The sequence below is a fragment of the Podarcis raffonei genome, chromosome 9 (genome assembly GCF_027172205.1).
Source record: "Podarcis raffonei isolate rPodRaf1 chromosome 9, rPodRaf1.pri, whole genome shotgun sequence".
Classification (NCBI taxonomy): domain Eukaryota; kingdom Metazoa; phylum Chordata; class Lepidosauria; order Squamata; family Lacertidae; genus Podarcis; species Podarcis raffonei.
Window position 1 is genome coordinate 49,851,354 of NC_070610.1, and position 18,627 is coordinate 49,869,980.

The following is an 18,627-nucleotide window of genomic DNA, read 5'->3' on the forward strand; positions in this document are numbered from 1 at the left end:
CTTCTTTCAAGCCCAAACATCTGGATGACCCCACTCAGCAGTTTCATGTAGCTATTAAACAACATGGGAGATAAAATTGGACCCTGAGAAACCTCACATTGAAGGCTCCATGGAGCTGAACAGTACTCCCCAGACACCTGGAAATGACCATCCAAGTAGGACCAGAACCACTGCAAAGCAGTGCCACCCACTACTAACCCAGACAGCACTCCAGAAGGATACCATGGTCAGTGGTATAAAAACCACAGACAGGTTGAGGGAATTAACAGGGACACATTTCCCCCACCTCTCTCCTGACAGAGGTCCACATATTGGATGGCCAAAACAGTTTCTTTGCCAAAATTGGGCCTAAACCCCAATGGAAATGGACCTGGAAAATTACTTTCTTCCCAAAGCGCATGGATCTGGCCTGCAACCACATGCTCGAGAACCTTGCCCAAGAAAGAGAGATCAGCAACTGGCCAGTAATTGCTTAGATTTTCCAAGTCCGGGGAGGGTTTATTAAGGAGTAGTTTTACCACTGCCTCCTTCAAGCAGGCAGGGACCACCTCCTCTCTCAAGGAGGCATTAATCACCTCCTTGGCCCAGCCAGCTGTCATCACCCTGTTAGTTTTTATCAGCTGAGAGTGGCAAGGGTCCAGAGTGCAAGTGGTCACCCTGACCCTTCCAAGCACCGTGTCCATTTCCTCGAGCCTTATATCCATGTCCCCTGCACCGTGATCTATGCCAATGGTTTTCAACCAGTGTGCCATGGCACCCTGGGGTACCTTGAATGATTGTCAGGGGTGCTACGGGCAACACTGGCCTCTGTCCCTCTTTCCTTCCCTCCCTCCTCTGATGCCTTCTCGTGTCTCTGCCTCCTGAAGGCTTTCACAGTTGTTTATTGCAGCAGTCCTAGCTATAAGCTCTGCAAGTGACTGGTACCTCTGGGAGACACCTCTCTTTGGGGCGGGGGGGGGCGGTCAGCTCAGAGACCAGGGACAGCAGCAGCTGCTGCCCGGAAGACTCCCAAGGAGAGGGGAGAGGAGAAGAGGCTGAGGGAACACTCCACAAGGGAGGGTGTTCGAAAAAGGGTGAGAGGCTGCCAGCTCTGCAGGCAAGGGGTGGCATAACTAGGTTCCTGAGCCTCATAGGGGTGACAGAGCTTGGATAAGGGAGCCATGGACTCAAAAAGGTTAAAAACCTCTGATCTATGCCCACAATCCTCAAAGCATTTAGTGGGCATGAAAATTACTGAAGTCAATATAGAAGCATGCTTGAACTTACTCACACTCTGTATCGTCAAGGAAGCCTGAAACTGTTACTAGCATTAGCAGTTCCTTGTTTTGATGTTGCTGCATTGCGTCACCATAACAACTTCAGCATTACCAAATACTGTAGTCCTTTCGGATCATAGTTTGCTGGCGAAACAGATTGGAGTGCCCATAAATAAACCTTGCATTGTTTTCCAAAAGAGGAAAAGTCAGTGCTACAGCAGGTAGGATTGCATCCAGAAAGTGAGTGCTTTACATATACAATTACTCATGAGAAATAAGTCCTATTTTGTTCCCGCTTATTTGCACGTAGCAACATAACATTTTCAAGCAAAGGCATTGGACTACAAACTCTTGAACAACGAGAAAGATTTATAGCTGACTTAATTTGTTTGGTTTCCAGTCAGGCAGTGATGCTTCTGTTTCAGTTCAAAATCTGTGTGGATCTTATCTAAAGCTTTAAAAAGTGAGCAAACAACATCTGCTGATACCAAAGTGGTACTTGTTTTCTATAAACTATCTGTTGTGGGGAGGAATAATTTTTAAAGAAAGGTTTGCTCTAGTGATTAAGGAAGCTTGCAAGTGTGTTTACTGTATTAAAAAGTAATTTCTTTACCAGTGAACAATTAATTGCATTTTCTGTCAATATATGTTCTTAATATTGGTTCATATGTAGCTGCATGTACATATGAAATAATGAATTTGACAGTAAAACATCAGAGAAGTGAAATATAATGGGAGGAGATAAATGAGTGACAAATGAGCCCACTGTGTTCTCTTACCAGGTGTAAGGAGTTTTAAAGGAGCCCAGTATAAAAAGCGCTCCAAATTGTATCTAGACTTATAGTGCAATCCCATCCATGTCTATTCAGTAGCAAGTTCCACTGAATTCACTGGGGTAACTTTAAGGGAATCCTTAAATGTTTATGAATTTAACTGCAAACAATGCAGTTAAGCAATCAGGTAATGTGGCTAGGTAAGCAGCAAGTTAACTAAGATGCCTTGCTCCAAGGCTACTATCTGGAAATGAAAGTTGTATTGAAAACCAGGACGTTTTCTTCTGAGTAAACATGCTTATTATGACCAGTGACGATACTACATTGGCTGCCTATTTGTTTCCAAGCACCATTCAAAGTGCTAGCTTTGACCTATAAAACCCATACTCACACCCACACCATACATTAAAAACCTTTCCTCAAAGAATCCTGGGAACTGTAGTTTGCCCTGGGCACTGGCCACTGTAGCTCTTGTGGGCAAACTAGTTTTCAGGGGGAGTGTTATCCAGAATGCCTTGTTTATTCAGATCATCTATTAAGTCCCTACCAATCTGGGAGTGCAATGCACTTCCCATAGAAATCAGTGGCCAAGCTTCCACTGACATGAATGGATACACATTTACCCAGTTCTATCTTTTCCTCTGATCTATTTCATCATTTAATGCACTACAATCTCTTATTGCCTCACTGAAGTTTCTTAAGCAATGTTATCAATGATTTTGATCAACAAAATATACTTTGCAAGAGCTTAAGCCTCTCACATGGAGGCTTAAAGCAAGCCTCCATGTGAGAGAACAGCACTAATTAATGTCAGTAAGAGCCAAACTAGATGCAACACAGGAGGTGTGTAATCAGATCTCCTGATGTCTTTCTTTGTTGCTTAAGAGCAGCTGTGTGAGAGCAACAGAACTCAGATTTGAGCTGTAGCATGACGGAGTGAGGGACGCGGGTGGCGCTGTAGGTAAAACCTCAGCGCCTAGGACTTGCCGATCGCATGGTCGGCGGTTCGAATCCCCGCGGCGGGGTGCACTCCCATCGTTCGGTCCCAGCGCCTGCCAACCTAGCAGTTCGAAAGCACCTCCAGGTGCAAGTAGATAAATAGAAACCGCTTACCAGAGGGAAGGTAAACGGCGTTCCGTGTGCTGCGCTGGCTCGCCAGATGCAGCTTGTCACGCTGGCCACGTGACCCGGAAGTGTCTGCGGACAGCGCTGGCTCCCGGCCTATAGAGTGAGATGAGCGCACAACCCTAGAGTCTGGCAAGACTGGCCCAAACGGGCAGGGGTACCTTTACCTTTACCTATGACGGAGTGAGGTATTTACGCATCTCTTTGCACTGTTTGTTCACTTTAAATTGTCCTGTAATTAACCAGGGTGTAAGCAGGGAGACCAATATCCATATTTTACAGATAGCCATGTTGTACAAAAGAAATAGGTGTATTAAGACTTACTAGCACCACAGAACAAAATATACTGTATATTGTACAATGAGCATACTGAGGAAAGTAGCTCACAACCCATACAAGTTCCTTTGCCTCAGTTTGTGTGTGTGGCCTTAACCCAAACTTGAATTCTGCTTTGTTTAGCTGGAAGAGCACCACCTAAGGCAAATGTCATCACTTCTCCATCCATCCAGAGTGACAGAAACTCCTCACAGAGAGCCACTCCTTTACGTCTCCTCAACAGTGGATGGTCACATCTTATGTGTTGGCCAAGATGGATTGGTTTCCATTTGGAGTGCAAACTTAAAACTGAAGAAAACCTCTCTGATTCTTGTGAGTTTAAGAAGTGAGGTATTATTTAAAGACTGTGATATTTACTGATAATAGGTGTAAGATCTTCCTACCGAGGCTAAAATGAAAAGGAGATTGCTTTTCTGCTGTCCTAACAATCATTATCATTCTCTCCCAACACATTCACTCATGACTGTATTTCTCAAAATGATGGCAGCCAAGTATAACTGTGATGAAATTAACTCTGACAAATGTATATATGCTTGTCTCTACACCGAACCAGACGGATTAAAGGATGATATGAGTTATGTGGGTCTATGGTATCGTCTAAGGCAGCCTTTCTCAACCTTCGGTCCTCAGATGTTGTTGGACTACAGCTCCCATCATCCCTGAGCGCTGGTCATGCTAGCTTGGGATGATGGAAATTGTACTACAACATCTGGGTTGAAAAAGTCTGGTTTAAGGAGCCAAAAGGTTGAACTCTATGAAATAAGAGAAGTATTTTAGCAGACCCTGAACTGGTAAATCCACAAAGGTTTGGGAGCATACCACTTATGTTCTTAACGTTCTGCCAAAGGATCAAGTCAAACACATGCATGCACAGAGGCTGACATGCAGAAGGGTTCATATGCCTGTTGCTAACAAAAGGTGCTGCCTTCATTCTGAAAATTGTGGGATAACCAGCCTCACATAACCACCATGCTTAAATGTAATTAATGCATCAAGGGGTTAAGGCCATTGACTAAGTTGTCCTGCCAGACTTAGCTCACCTTGGGAGGGACTAGGTAATCAAGCCTTTGTTCCCCCTCACTCTACCTGAGAAGCACAGCATGTGAAGAGGCTAAGCTGGGGCAATCATTGGCTCTAACAAGCCACTCAAGTTCCTATACCAATAATTTAGGAACTTTTTTGCGGGAAAATAAAACCCCTGCGTCCAGTCACGCTTCCCTTGCGTCGCTCTGCTCGGAAGCTGACCTGGCAGGAGAGCAGAGTAGCAGCGGTCCTGTGTCCGTGTGAGATGAGGGATAAATCAAGTCCAGAGACAGTTCGGTTCTTATCTCTAGAAGCGTTTATTTACAAGCCATAAATCAGTCACACTCCATCGGAACTTGGTGACATTCTCAGTCGTGCTCCAAAAGCACACTCGCAGCCTCTGTGCTGAGCTGCTGCTCAGTCAGAAACGAAAGCAAGTCTGAAAGCAGAGAGACGCTGTGACTCACTGCTCTGCGACAAGCTCCTCCTCCTCCTCCTCCTCCCAGATACAGGACACCACGGAGTTTTGACCCTGTCAGTTCCAAACTCCACAACTTTCACTACTGTAACCAAGCCAAGTTTTACTGCCTGTGCAACTTTTTCTGAATGCTGTATAGAAAAGTACACAAATCTGACCTTTGGAGAGTTTGTAAGTAAACCTTTTATAATTCACCAAACATGTGGTCTTTTTCTATACTAGGGGAAGTTTTGAAACTCACAAAAGAATATCAGCCTATATTTTCACACTTTACTTTGCTGCATGCTTAGTGATTTTAAACTTCAGCTGAGGTTCTGTCACCAAATAATACTTGCCCCAAACCTGGACCCTGGCATCCAAGGAATTCTCCTTTATGTATTTATTTTTCCCACAGCGCAAAAAAAGACAATGGGCATTTGTTTCAGAAGGATTAATAAAAGGCAGAAAAGAGGGAAAAGTGAGGAAATGGGGGGAGGGGGGGAGATGCATATAAAACAGGAAACAGAGAACAAGAAATTATCTATCAAGTCAGAAGGCAATTTTTTTAAAACCCAGGGACATTAATGAGGTACTCCACAGTGTGAAACATTTTGTGTGTATTTCCATAAGTGAATAGATTATGAACATATGGAATGAATGGACAATCTCTGTTTAGCTAAATAAATCAATGCATTTTAAAATTCAGTTGGCCAAGAGGGCAGCCGACACCTGGCTGCTCCCTTAAGTAGGCTGTGGGTGGGCTACTCTCAGCCCCAAGCCCCAGCCTGTGATTGTGTGAGCGGCCACTGCCTGCCCTAACCTGAGGGTCCAATGCAGCTGGAGGTGGGCAGTGTCAGCCATCCCCTCCCCACACCTGGAAGATGGCAGCCTCTCTGAACCCACTACTGCTGTGCCATGTGGGAATGGCCACCCAGCCAGACTCCCAGGTGAGCTGATATTTTACTCTGCTAAAAGTAGCAATTACTCCCAGTAAGACTTTGAACTATTTTCTTCTTTATTTGGAGATTTCCTGTGCCTTAGTTTGAGAGTTCCTTGTTCAATTAACATTTTTATGTGCTCATTGTAAGCTGCAAGTGCTTTTAACTTGGTTGTTGGTTACCACCACACCAACAAATCACAAGTTTTTTCATAGGTTGTTACATTCAGGGGTTTCTTATTGCTGCTGCTTCCATCAGAACAGCCTCTGGCCTGGTTCAAATATGATGCTAAACCACAGTGTGATTGAGTCAGGGGAAAGAGGCATGTTAAAGCACTGTAGTCTGTTAATTTGGCTGTATTTTGGGGAGCGCCGGGTCATTTTTTCCGCTGGTTTCTGCCCCACAGCTTATCAGACTCGGCAGCTGAATGATGCACATCTGCTGATAAATGAGAAGGTGGCAGCACATCCCCAGGCCCCTGCTCCAGTGGCTGACACATGGTTTTAGTAAACTATATTTTATTAAACAATGACTTTGTGTTCTATGCGAACCTAGCCCAGCGGCTTAACTACGGTTATGTTTCAGTTCAGATCAGACTTTTGACCATGTTCTCTTTTGGAGTCTAGGATGAAAATGAAAACAAACTACAAAACAGGAGGCTAAAGTGGGTTTCTGACTCTATTTTAATGGCCCATTACAACAAGCTAATTATTGGAACCTGGTACGTAGTGAATTTCTAAGTTTCTAAGTATGATGGATATGCTACTACCATTTGAAAAGTTTCACAAAAATTTCACATTTTTTTTCATATTTATATAAAATACGAACATATTTATATAAAATGTGAACAGCAAACAAGGAAGAGAAAATGGTAGGCAACACACCTTGTTTGTGTTGATGTTTTCTTGTTTCATTATGGTTAATGCAAAGTATTTATAGTTTGCTTGGAGTAAATAGGCAGTAAACTATAAGGTGCTGTTCCAGGTAAAACCACAGGACTGAGCTATACAGCTGTGAAGAAAACGTTTTGAATGTGTTCTAAAGTGCAATATGCAATTGTGATACTAGATGGAGATGGCGAGCTATAGCAAATTCAATGCATTTTTCAAAACAATTAAAAAAAAAGACAGTGTTGTAAACATGTGTGTAGATTCCACCCGAGCCTCTGTGAGTCTGCTTCAGAATAAGTGGTCTGTAGGTATTTCAGTGTTAATTCACTGCAGGAGCATCCCTGTGGTGTTAGTGCTGACATTTTGGATTTTTCTACTTACATGCTTGATTTCAATATGGCAGCACCCATTTCAGAAACATGGAGATCCAGGAGAGAAATGATCCTGGCTAACCAAGAATCTTTTCTCATCCACACTCCTTGCCCTTTAGACATCCATTATAATTCAGCTGATGTCAAGTAAAGAAAACAAATTATTGTTGTTTAATCAATGCTTAATCTAAATCCACCATAAAATGCAAAATGAATCTGTTGAGTTTTGTCTAACACAAGAACTAAAACAAGCTGTTTTTAAATCAAAGGTGGAGTGAAAATTGTAGTTTATTAACATCAACTGGCGTTAAAAAGCAACATTTACTGGGCTTTAAAAGTGTTTAATTAACATTGTGTTTTACAGTAACAGAGAGATACGACTCTATGAGCTCTCCAACTTGGAACCGTATTGCCAAATTGTGGCCCTTGAAACAATGCCTCTGTGTTTGGATTACAGGTATAGTTTGGACTCAACAGTCTTAACCAAATTACATCCACCCATTCCCCAGTTTATATACCTTTCCCATGAATATAGAAGAAAGAAGACATATAGATATTTTTTATTTCTAACATTTCCTATATTATATTGAGCTCAGATGAGACTAAAACCTATTTAGGAGCAGAAATACAGAATTAACACCATCTGATTAACTGCAGTTCTTACTCTGTTCTAATAGCAATGGGAAAACATACAATCCAACTGCCTCTGTTTACCAGAGACAGCCTGTCCTTTCTTATGCCTGTCCCAATTTTTCTCCTCTTTTATGCTTTTGGGGACTCTGCTATACAGCTGCAAATAAAACGTTTTAAGTGTGTTGTAAAGTGCAATATACAAATGTGCCACTAGATGACGATGGTGAGGTATGGCAAATTCAATATATTTTTAAAAACGTTTTTTAAAAAATGCATTTTCACAGCGTTTTTTAAATACGTGTGTGGACTCCACCATGGAGATGCCTTGTTTAAAATTTCATTCGTGGAAGGTCTTCAGGGTCCAGCTCTGCCCCACCAGCATTTCTAGAAGTTAGACTACAGAGAGGGGGAATAGACCCATCTTGGCTTTTGTACACATGTATTTATTTATTCATGGTATTTGTATTCTTCCTTTTCTCCAAGGAGCTACTGTATGTATTAGCTATGATCAGGGTAGAATCTTTATTTGAACAAATTACAGACAGACTGTATAATGCTTTTTCTTCCTCTTCAAAGTGTTCGGGGAGAAGGTGAATGCGTGATATCATATGGTGATGAGCAGGTATGTTGATAAGGTCTGGTATGTTTTAATTCAGATATAAACTGAGAAAATGGTACAGCTAGAACTTACTGAGTTTTGCAGTTTGCTTCTAAGAAAGGTATCCACAACTTGTAAAAGTAAAGCACAGAGAATATAGGTTTAAATATAATCAGAGATATTTTTTGCTGTTGGGCATTCGCTGCAGGATATAGACTACCCTCCTCCTCCTGTTCTTTTAAAAGGTAAAGGTAAAGGTACCCCTGACCGTTAGGTCCAGTCGCGGACGACTCTGGGGTTGTGGCACTCATCTCGCTTTATTGGCCAAGGGAGCCGGTGTTTGTCCGCAGACAGCTTCCGGGTCATGTGGCCAGCATGACTAAGCTGCTTTTGGTGAAACCAGAGCAGCGCACGGAAACACCGTTTACCTTCCCGCCGGACCGGTACCTGTTTATCTACTTGCACTTTTTGGTGTGATTTCGAACTGCTAGGTGAGCAGGAGCTCGAACCAAACAACGGAAGCTCACCCCGCCGTGGGGATTCGAACCGCCAACCTTCTGATCGGCAAGCCCTAGGCTCAGTGGTTTAGACCACAGCGCCACCCACTGTTCTTTTAACCAATAGTTAAAAATGACCTTAGATGTATGTTGTAGTGGTAATAATGCTGATTATAAATCTGGGTACTGATATGGTGGCATTCTGTTAAATACAGGGCTGTGTTAATATCCTGTTGATCAGTTCTGTGGCAGAAACACTGAGGTACGTGACAGTTTGACCAGGTCTATGTGGGTTTTAACACAAAATGTTACCCTATTCCCAGGCAATATTTCATCATCTCTGGCATCTCCAGAGATGAGAAAGACTGTAGTCTAAAATTCTGGAGAGCCTCTACCAGTCTGTGTGGACAATATTGAGGTAGATGCACCATGCCTTGCTTCAGAAATGGCTTCCCTGTAGTCCTTTAAAAAAAATAAAATGGTCATATCCACACCATACATTTAAAGCAAAGGACTTAACCTAAAGAACCATGGGAACTGTAGTTTCTAAGGGTATAGGAATTGTATCTTCGTGAACTAAACTTCCCAAGATTATTTGGAGGAGGGGGTCCATGTGCTTTAAATGCCCATTAAATGTGTTTTCAATATATGGTGTGGATGTGACCTTCCACTAACATGGCTGCAATCCACACTGGATGGGTTTGGATGATGTGGAGTCCTCAAAAAAGCATCACTAGCCTCTGCCCACAGAATGATGTCAAGTTCACTCCTCTTGTGTGCACCGGTGGAGGAAGAGGAGTTCGGGGGGAGTGCACCGCCCCCAGCAGTGCAATCCCAGTAGGGTATCATCGCGGCTGCTCCCCCGCCTGTGCTGGGCACCCCGCCCCCAGGATGTGCGCCTCGCCCCTGCAGGTGGCATACCCCACCCCCAGGATGTGCACCAGCCCTGCCCCTGCCTGCTCTCCGCCCCACCCTCCCACCCCGGTGCTGAAAAATGAAGCTCCACCACTGCTCGTGTGGAGCTCCCAATTCTGCCCACCAAAATTGTGGGCAGAAGAATTCCCACCAGGGGTAGCCCATTCTGCAGGTAGGGAGAGTGACAGTTATTTGCACGTTTCTTGACACGCTTTCTTAAAGCTCCTTTAAAACAAAACAAAACAAAATCTATTGGGGCATTATTGCATCAAGACAAACTTTGCGAGAATAATTTCCTAGATTGCTAATTCAGAATAGTATGCTTGGTGGTGAATCCAATATTGTCTGCGTATCATTCTTCCATCCTAACAATATGTGTGTGTGTGTGTGTGTGTGTGTGTGTGTGTGTGTGTGTGTTCGTGTTCTGATAGGAACTGGACAAAATATCCGCCCGTGGAAGAAATCCCAACCATTTCTGCCAATGCTATTTATGAGCAAGAAAGTATCACCTTCATTCGCTGGAAGGTTCATAATGACTGGGTGACAAAGGTAAGAGAACTTCAGACATCTTTGCTGTCTTCTACATGTTCAACTACAGTGGTACCTTGGGTTAAGTACTTAATTCGTTCCGGAGGTCCGTTCTTAACCTGAAACTGTTCTTAACCTGAAGCACCACTTTAGCTAATGGGGGCTCCCGCTGCCACTGCGCCGCTGGAGCACAATTTCTGTTCTTATCCTGAAGCAAAGTTCTTAACCCGAAGCACTATTTCTGGGTTACTGAAGCGTATGTAACCTGAGGTACTACTGTACTATCTTCTTTCTGTTAACTGTGAAGGATTCAGATAATTATTTCCCATGAGCAGGTGGGTGCAGTTGTTTTCATCTGCTTTGAAGAGGTTTTTGAGGAGTATTCTTATTTCACGATCCCACCATATTATTTGTAAGATCATTTCTGCACAGCACATATTACCTCACCTGCTTTTGGGAAGGTTGTGCTTCTCCTTGCCTTCCCCAGATTTGCCTTTGTTGCTCCATGGTATTTGCCTGGGATATCCTTGGGACACTCTGAATTTCATAGGATTTTCCTTTGCACATTTGCTATTGCAGATTCAATATATCCCTTCTATGGAATCCATCATCTCTAGTTCAAATGATGATTGCACTGCACTGGTTATAGGTAAGTTGGGCATTCTCTAGCAGAATAAACATGTCAGAATTTGAAGTTGAAGTAAGATTTAAGAAAAGATAGCAGACATTTCTCCTTCACTTTTTTTTAAAGAGGATAGTCTATTTTAGTTGATCTCATTGTTATCCAGCCTATCTTCCAAGGAGGTCAGGGCAACAGATGTGCTTTCTTCTGCTCACTCTCTACTTTGTCTTTTCAAAAGCACTTTCTGCATAGAATAGCAAGAAAGATAGGGACCGACCTAAGGACTCAACCAGAGTCACATGACTCAAATGGTTGAACAATGTTTTGAACCCAGGTACTCTTGGTTGTAGTCCTCATTCCAGTATGTTATTCCTCCCCAACAAATGTGCAGAAAATTTGTTCATAGGAGCACAAAGAGATGCCTTATACCAAATCAGACACCTGGTCCATCTATCTCAGTATTGTCAACAGTAATTGGCAGTGGATCTCTATGGTTTCAGGTCAAGAGTGTTTCCCAGCCCTACCTGGAAGCACCCAGCAGTGAACCTGGGAGTAGAGATGGAAGGATCAGTTCAGTCAGTTTCATTTCTCTTTGTTTCTCAGTTGCGCACCCCGGAAATGATGTCTTTCAGCTTCTGCCTTCTGGAAGTAGGTACAGGGTTATAAAGACTAGGCCATTGCCTACCCCTTCCTTTTGGGTATTCCATTAAAGGAATCCGGCGGTCGTGGATCCTGTCCGATGCCCTGCTGTGGCTGGGGGCCATGGCATGACCCCTGGTGACATCAGGGGAGAGCTTATAGTTGTATTTGCATCAACAGGCTCCCCCTACTGGTGGTTAACCCCTGTTAGACTCGCCCCTCCTTGTGGGCGGAGTCGACCGTTGGTGTTCTTCCAGTGCCTAAGCCAATACCTCTCACATGCTGTAATCAATAAAGTTGTGGCCTTTTCTAGCCCATTGACCTTTAAATCTGTGTCCGTGTGTCTTTCTTACCCACAAGCGTGGGGGGAGGGTCCTCGAATCGCAAACAGTTTCTATCCAAATGCAATTTTGGTTTTAAACGCAGTGTAAGGTAGTCTCTATGGGAGTATCTTGTATTTAATTATGGGGTATCAGAGTTTTTAGAGGGTTGACCAGGCTGGGATAGCAGGCTTGTTGTTTTTTGAATGTCTGATGTAGATTTTTTCAATTTCGTTGTTCTGTATGGGACAATGACAATAAAGATTATCGTATCGTATCGTATCATGTCTCCCAGTCTTAAATTCAGTTGTCCACATTTTTCAGCAATTTGCAGTTTTCCTTCTTAATTGTTTTTCATGAAAATTCATCAGCATTTTAGTATGAATTTCTCCTAATAAGCACATTTGCCCGTGAAGTTTTGACTAATGTGCACATTTTTGCAAGCAAGTTCCCTAATATATGCAGTATTGTAATCATTGGTTGCAGAACTGCATTGGATCAATGTGTATTTTGAAGGATAGCTGTGTTTAGGCTTGCATATTATTTTGGAAAGTGTGAATTTGATAGATTTGGCTTTAAATGCACACTGAATCAAATTTCTCCTCCCTGGCGACCTGGAACTTTGCATGGAAAGCATATGCTCTACCACCTGAGCTTACAGCCCTTTCCTAGGAATGGAATCAATTCCCTCTCTGCCTTGAGGGCTTTCAGTTTGCCTTCCTTCCCTTCCCATGCAACTCTTCTATTTTCTTGTCACAGGTTACGTTAGCAGAACCAAAAATGTGAAGCATCGCTTGAAAAGTCTGATGGGTTCCAGCACTGTCAGCCATAACAAATTCGCCCCACCAGCTACTGCTTCTCCAGCAAGGCGCTTTCAGTGTGATGAATCTGTTTTTAAGGTGCACAAAGGAGTCAAGACTTTTGACTTCTGCAGAGAAAGCAATATTCTTGTGACTGGTGGTTTGGACCGGAATATCCGTCTATGGAACCCTTATGTCCCTGGGTAAATAAAGCTAAAATGGGTTAAAACTTGCCTATTTCTATCCTTTTGCTAGCTGATGGCTTTGAGGTATTTTTTAAAAAGCTATCATTATGTTGTTTCAATGCAAACGTTCTTCACAGAAGAGCAAATTTTTAAAGAATAGTTCCAAACCGTAATGTGTATATGTGCATGTGTTTGCAACTGCAGGCTCTTATGTTTCAGCCCTAGACATATGTAAAAGTGAAAATACTTTGTTGGTGTGAATATAAGCCACCTCCAAATATAGACCCGTAAAATGAGAACCCTGCTTCTCTGCCTTAGCCCGATTATAGGGCTTTATACAAGCCACATTGGTGGGGAAGGGAAGTGCAGCCTATATTCAGACCAATATGGTAAGTCTTTTGGATGATGCTGTTGTCTATATAGTGTGTATGTTGCCACTACACAGAGTGCATCAGAACAGGGCCCTGCCCTGAGGAGCTTACAATTTAAATAAAAAGAATAAAAAGTGGAGGTAGAGAAGCAGCAGGTGGTTGACTCAATGACAATTAACCTTCCCCATGACAAAGTGTTATTAGATGAGGCTCTCTCATGCTATTCATGAGCATATGCGGCGGACAGAAATGCAGTTTTCAATACACTCATATTGGGCTTTTAAATGGATTGGTGGCTGTGCAGGAGGTGTATTCACAATTGCATTTCAACCTTACTGTGAATGGAAGCGCTCATAGCTGTCAACTTTCCCCCCCTTTTTAAGGGAAATTCCCTTATTCTGAATAGGATTCCTCGCAAGAAAAGGGAAAAGTTGACAGCTATGGGAAGTGCTTTATCTTATTAATTTTAAAGAAATCTATAGGCTCTCTGATGCTTGATTGCTGAGCAAATTACTCCTAAGTTAACCAAAAATATGTTTGCCACTACACTAGGTGGCCGATTGCAATACTGCGAGGACATACTTCCCCAATTGGTTTCCTATGCATTGCTCATGGCAGTACAAATATTTTCTCAGTTTCTCTGGACAGCACCATCAAGGTAAGGGTTTTGATCGGCAACGAACTACTTGGTTTTTTTACTACTACTACTACTACTAGTACAGTTTGTATACCACCCTTCATCCAAAGACCCCAGGGCAGTTCACAACAGAAAGATGCAAAATGAGAATACAAAATACATAATAAAACAAAAACAAACCAATAAGCCCGACCCACAAACACATAAAAAAGCCATAGAATGTTCATCGGTCAAATGCCTGGTTGAAGAGAAACTTTTTTGCCTGGCACCTGAAGATATGTAATGATGGCACCAGGCGGGCCTCCCTAGGGAGAGCATTCCACAAATGGGATTTTAGAAGACAGAATGTCACCATATGACCACATAGCCTGGATTCTGTGGATTGTCTATAATAAGTGTGTCTAAGTACAGATCTCTGTGTGCTCTGCCACTGAACTATTGTGCCTCCTCTGCTTGCATCAAACACAGAACAAAACCTGCACATCTCTGCAAAAGTTTCTTCAGTGTGGTATCATATGCAATTACCATGGTGTCATATGAAATTGCCAATCATGCTTGTCTTGTGTGCCAGATGACCTATTCATCCCAAGCAAGGGGTCACTATAATGTCTGGGGGTGGGGGCGGAGATGTCACAACTTGGGCAATCAGACACACACTGAAATGTAGCTTTGGTCTTTTCTCTCTCTGTGTGGTTTAGATTCCCAGATACAGGATTTTGCAACATACGGTCTACCTAACACCTGAAACCGGCACGGAATGTTTAGTAGTGTCAGAGTCAGTGATCAGTACTAAAAAGTAGAAGGAAGGGTGGATGGAGATAATGATAGCCACAGAATTAAACCTCTGCACAAGCAGCTACCTCTTCCTAGAGGTACAGTTCGCACTTCCAGTGTTGCAATATGATTGCTTCTCAATTTGCTAGAAAGGAAGTAACAGCTGGAGGCTTCCTTAGGTGTTCGGTGAATCCATTTTTCTCTCACACAATTTTATCCGCATGTGTTATTGAACAACCACTAAGTGCTAATAGGTCTTATCAGTCACGAAGAATGGCAAACCACTGTTTTCACTTGTAAGATTTCACTTTTCTGAAAGTTCTGCCTCATGGAGCTCAAAATCTTAATGTCTTAATACCTGGGAAAGAATCAGGGGAGATATATTTATATATTGTGACAATCTCAGGAGATAACTGGGCTGATCAATTTATTTTTTCAATCATTTGCCATGGGACAGTTTTTGTGCTATCAGGGCAATAGATTTGTGATATGGGTGACAGCTTTTCTGAACTCATATATTTCTTCTCAAAGGTCTGGGATATTGAAGACCATTCCTGCCTCCTCACAGTCATGCCCAAAGCCAGCCAAATCAGAGGGGAGATGGAAGCCTGCTACTTTTCACCTGATTTGCGAGCACTTTATGTTGCAGCTGAAACTTTTGGGCTCCTACAATTCCAATATAAGTAGGCAAACAATATACCAATCTGCTGTAGACATTGAGTCAAGCACAATCTATGCATAGTTTCTTCTATGGGCAGTGTGTTTGAATGTTACTACATAAAATCAAATGGGTGGTGACCAATACATTGCTCCATGTAGAAGAGACATCAAAAACACGTACGTTATGCGAGCACTAACTTGAACAGCATTATTTAAATCAAAATTTACTATAGAGCAGGGTTTCCTAAACTTGGGTCTCCATCTGTTTTTGGACTACAATTCCCATCACCCCTGTCCTGCTAGCTAGGGATGATGGAGGTTGTAGTCCAAAAACAGCTGGATACCCAAGTTTGGGAAACCCTGCTCTAGAGCAAGGCCCACAACTGCCACTGCCTGTGATTCTCGTTTTGACACTCAAAGTGGTCAAAACAGCACAAGCAAATAAGAAGTCCTGATTATGGCCTCACGTGTATCTCTCTTGGATTTAGATAAAAGCATGGTCAGATATTTTCCTAGTCATGTAGTTCTCCAAGACATGGCATTAAAAGAACTGTAAGTGCCTGCCCTGGAAAATGTATTGAGATTAAAACATGCCCATATGCAGGCCATTTTCAGATGACTGGTTTGTGAAGCCATGAAACAGTGCCCTCCTTTACCTCTTCTCTCCTCCTGCTGCAAATCCTTGTTTGCATGAAGCCAGAGTTTTCTGTTCCATCTGAACCAGGGAGTTCTGGGTGAGTGTTAGTATACAAACCAGCAAAGTGAACTGTTAACTGGCATTAAGGCAGAGTGTTCCCAGTTTGGCTGTAGCAGGAGACTCTGGTTTTAATGCACATCAGGAGCTTCACACCAAAGCTGGCGCACAACAGGAAGAGGGTAGGGTCACCTATCCATGGCACTCATGCACAGCTTCATAAATCATAAATCTGAACACAGCCCCAGTGTCCCTCTCCTCTTTGTCATCTTCTGTTGTTATCTTTTTCAGGGAGAATCAGAACCAAGATTCAGGCACATCCCATAACAAGCCTATCTTTTGCTGCCAGTATAACCAGCAACTGCAGCATGTGATTAGTTGCTCAGAAGACTCCGTAAGTAACCCTGAGACTATGACCCAGTTTGTGTGCAACATTCCTGGCCTTACAAACCATCATTTATTAGCCATAGAATTAGTATCAAGTACACACAGTCCCTCTTTGCCCTTTCTTTTGCCTTGCCTTCCCCCTTTGTGCTGGCTTCAGAACATTGATCCTGGCCTCTTTAAACTACAGCTTCTCACTATGTCCAAAATTGTGGCTTAATATCAAGTTACTGTGGTTTAAGATCTTGATTTGTAAACCAACTTTAAGACACAGTGCATCATTTCAGATGTCATGGAGACCTGTAACTTCAGCAGACCAGAATCAAAGTGCTGAAGCTGGCACATGAAGGGCAGAGGTGAGGAAAGCAGCAGTGGTGGAGAGCATGTGGACCTAATTCTCATTCCCAGTTTAATAAACTGTGGTTTATTAGTCCAGAAAGGCTATGTCTGAAAAAGTCCACTGTGGCAATACTGCATGAGAACCCTTAAACAATTTAAAACTTGTTTGGTTTTTTGGGTGTCAGAAACACCTGCTCTCCCTATAAGAATTAAACATATTAATAGTTGTGGCATAAATCACCTTTCTGGGATTTCTTGCCATACCCAAGTGGCAGCAAGCAGGGCTTGAAAAGCCAGCTTTAGGACAAAGAGGTGGGTTCTGATGCCTTTACTCCCTGCTGTCCCAGTTCAGGTGAAACTTTTGCATCTTCAACAGTTAATGCTAATTTTATTCTGAATTTTAGAAATAGTTTATAGTCATCTCTTCTCATGACCTTTAAGCTTCCTTGTCTCCTCTCTTTATGTTTGTTTGTTTGTTTATTTATTCAACACGAGAGAAGAGAGATCAGTCCTCAGTTCCCCACTCCTATCCCTTTTATTTCTTCTAATAGGTTATAAAAGTGTGGGATCTTAAAACTGGACAGCTGATTGTTAAAGTCCATGAAGCTCACGGAGGAGCTGCTGTAACTTGCATGGCCTTAGATACCATTGGAAAGAGGTATTCAATATCTAGTTATCATCAGATTAACAGAATTACACCTTCTCACCTCCAAATGTCACACCTCCTCCACCAGGGTTTTGGAGGCAATGAGGTATAATTTGTTGAGGCTGGCTTGTATCATATTTGTTGCTATTTTCTGTTGTTTTAATGTATGCTGTTTGTACTGGTGTCCTAATTGATTGCAGAAACAGGTATTGGTGTGTTTTAATGCTTTGCACACCGCCTGGGGACTGTATTGTGTAGGGCAGTCTAGAAATATATATGCACATGCACTACCATCCATGCACACTCACATAGATAGATATACAAGAGCAGCCAGCAGGGAGGGGCAGCAGCGCTTACCTGACCTCCCAGGATGTGTGTTGATTCAGCTTCCCGGAAGGTGGAAGAATAAGGGTGTAAGGAGGTTGAATGCATTGGTACTGCACCAATCTCCCCGCCACCTTGTCCCATTGCCTCCTGGAAAGCTGTGGAGATGCTTCTGGCAGGTAGGTACCACCAGCCACACCTATAGATACAGGTAGAGTTGAGTTGTGTTCTCCTTGCTCCTTATTATGATATTTTCCAGCTGTCAAACTTAGAGCTCTTTCAGAGTTAGTTTTTTTGGAGGGTGGGCAGGTAATAATATCCAGGTAGGAAAATGCTTCTGATGCATTCATGGACTGAGCAGATGTTAAGTTTATCAATGTCTGCTCTGTTATCTATGGACACCTCCCTACTCCCCGTTCCCAAGCCTACTTTCTCACTATTAGCAGGTCTAGGGAGCTCTTGTCAGCAGGTCCCCTGTTGGGATGGTGAGTCTTCAACAGATGCCCAACCATGCCAATACTTGATCCTGAGCATCCGAAGATTGATGTAGATATATGTGGGTGGGAAGCATCAACAATGCAGTGCGCACAGCATGATCAGCAGGAGGTACAAAGCCAGTAAGCTGAATAGACAACAGTTTTACCAACAATTTTCTATACTGTCAGTTGTCATTAATTCAATTGCCAGTTTGCAATTCCATTACAATGAACAGTTTTCCCCTGCTGTCTAGGTTGATCACTGGTGGCGCAGATGGCAGTCTGAAGAAATGGGATAGCAGCACCCTTGAATACATGCATACCATTAAGCAAGGTAGAGAGCTAATGGCCAGCCTCTTAGTTTCTCTGATATTTTGCCAGCAACTGCAACATGACCATCATTTGCTCTCTCTTTC

At 42.9% G+C, this 18,627-nt stretch overlaps 1 long non-coding RNA gene across 1 annotated transcript; it reads left to right on the plus strand.

The window, feature by feature from the left end:
• Positions 1 to 6,540: 6,540 nt before the first annotated feature.
• Positions 6,541 to 8,534, plus strand: LOC128420800 (uncharacterized). The gene is made up of 3 exons (XR_008332127.1): positions 6,541 to 6,629; positions 7,534 to 7,626; positions 8,379 to 8,534. It is a non-coding gene; the product is annotated as an uncharacterized LOC128420800 (long non-coding RNA).
• The last annotated feature ends 10,093 nt before the right edge of the window (positions 8,535 to 18,627 follow it).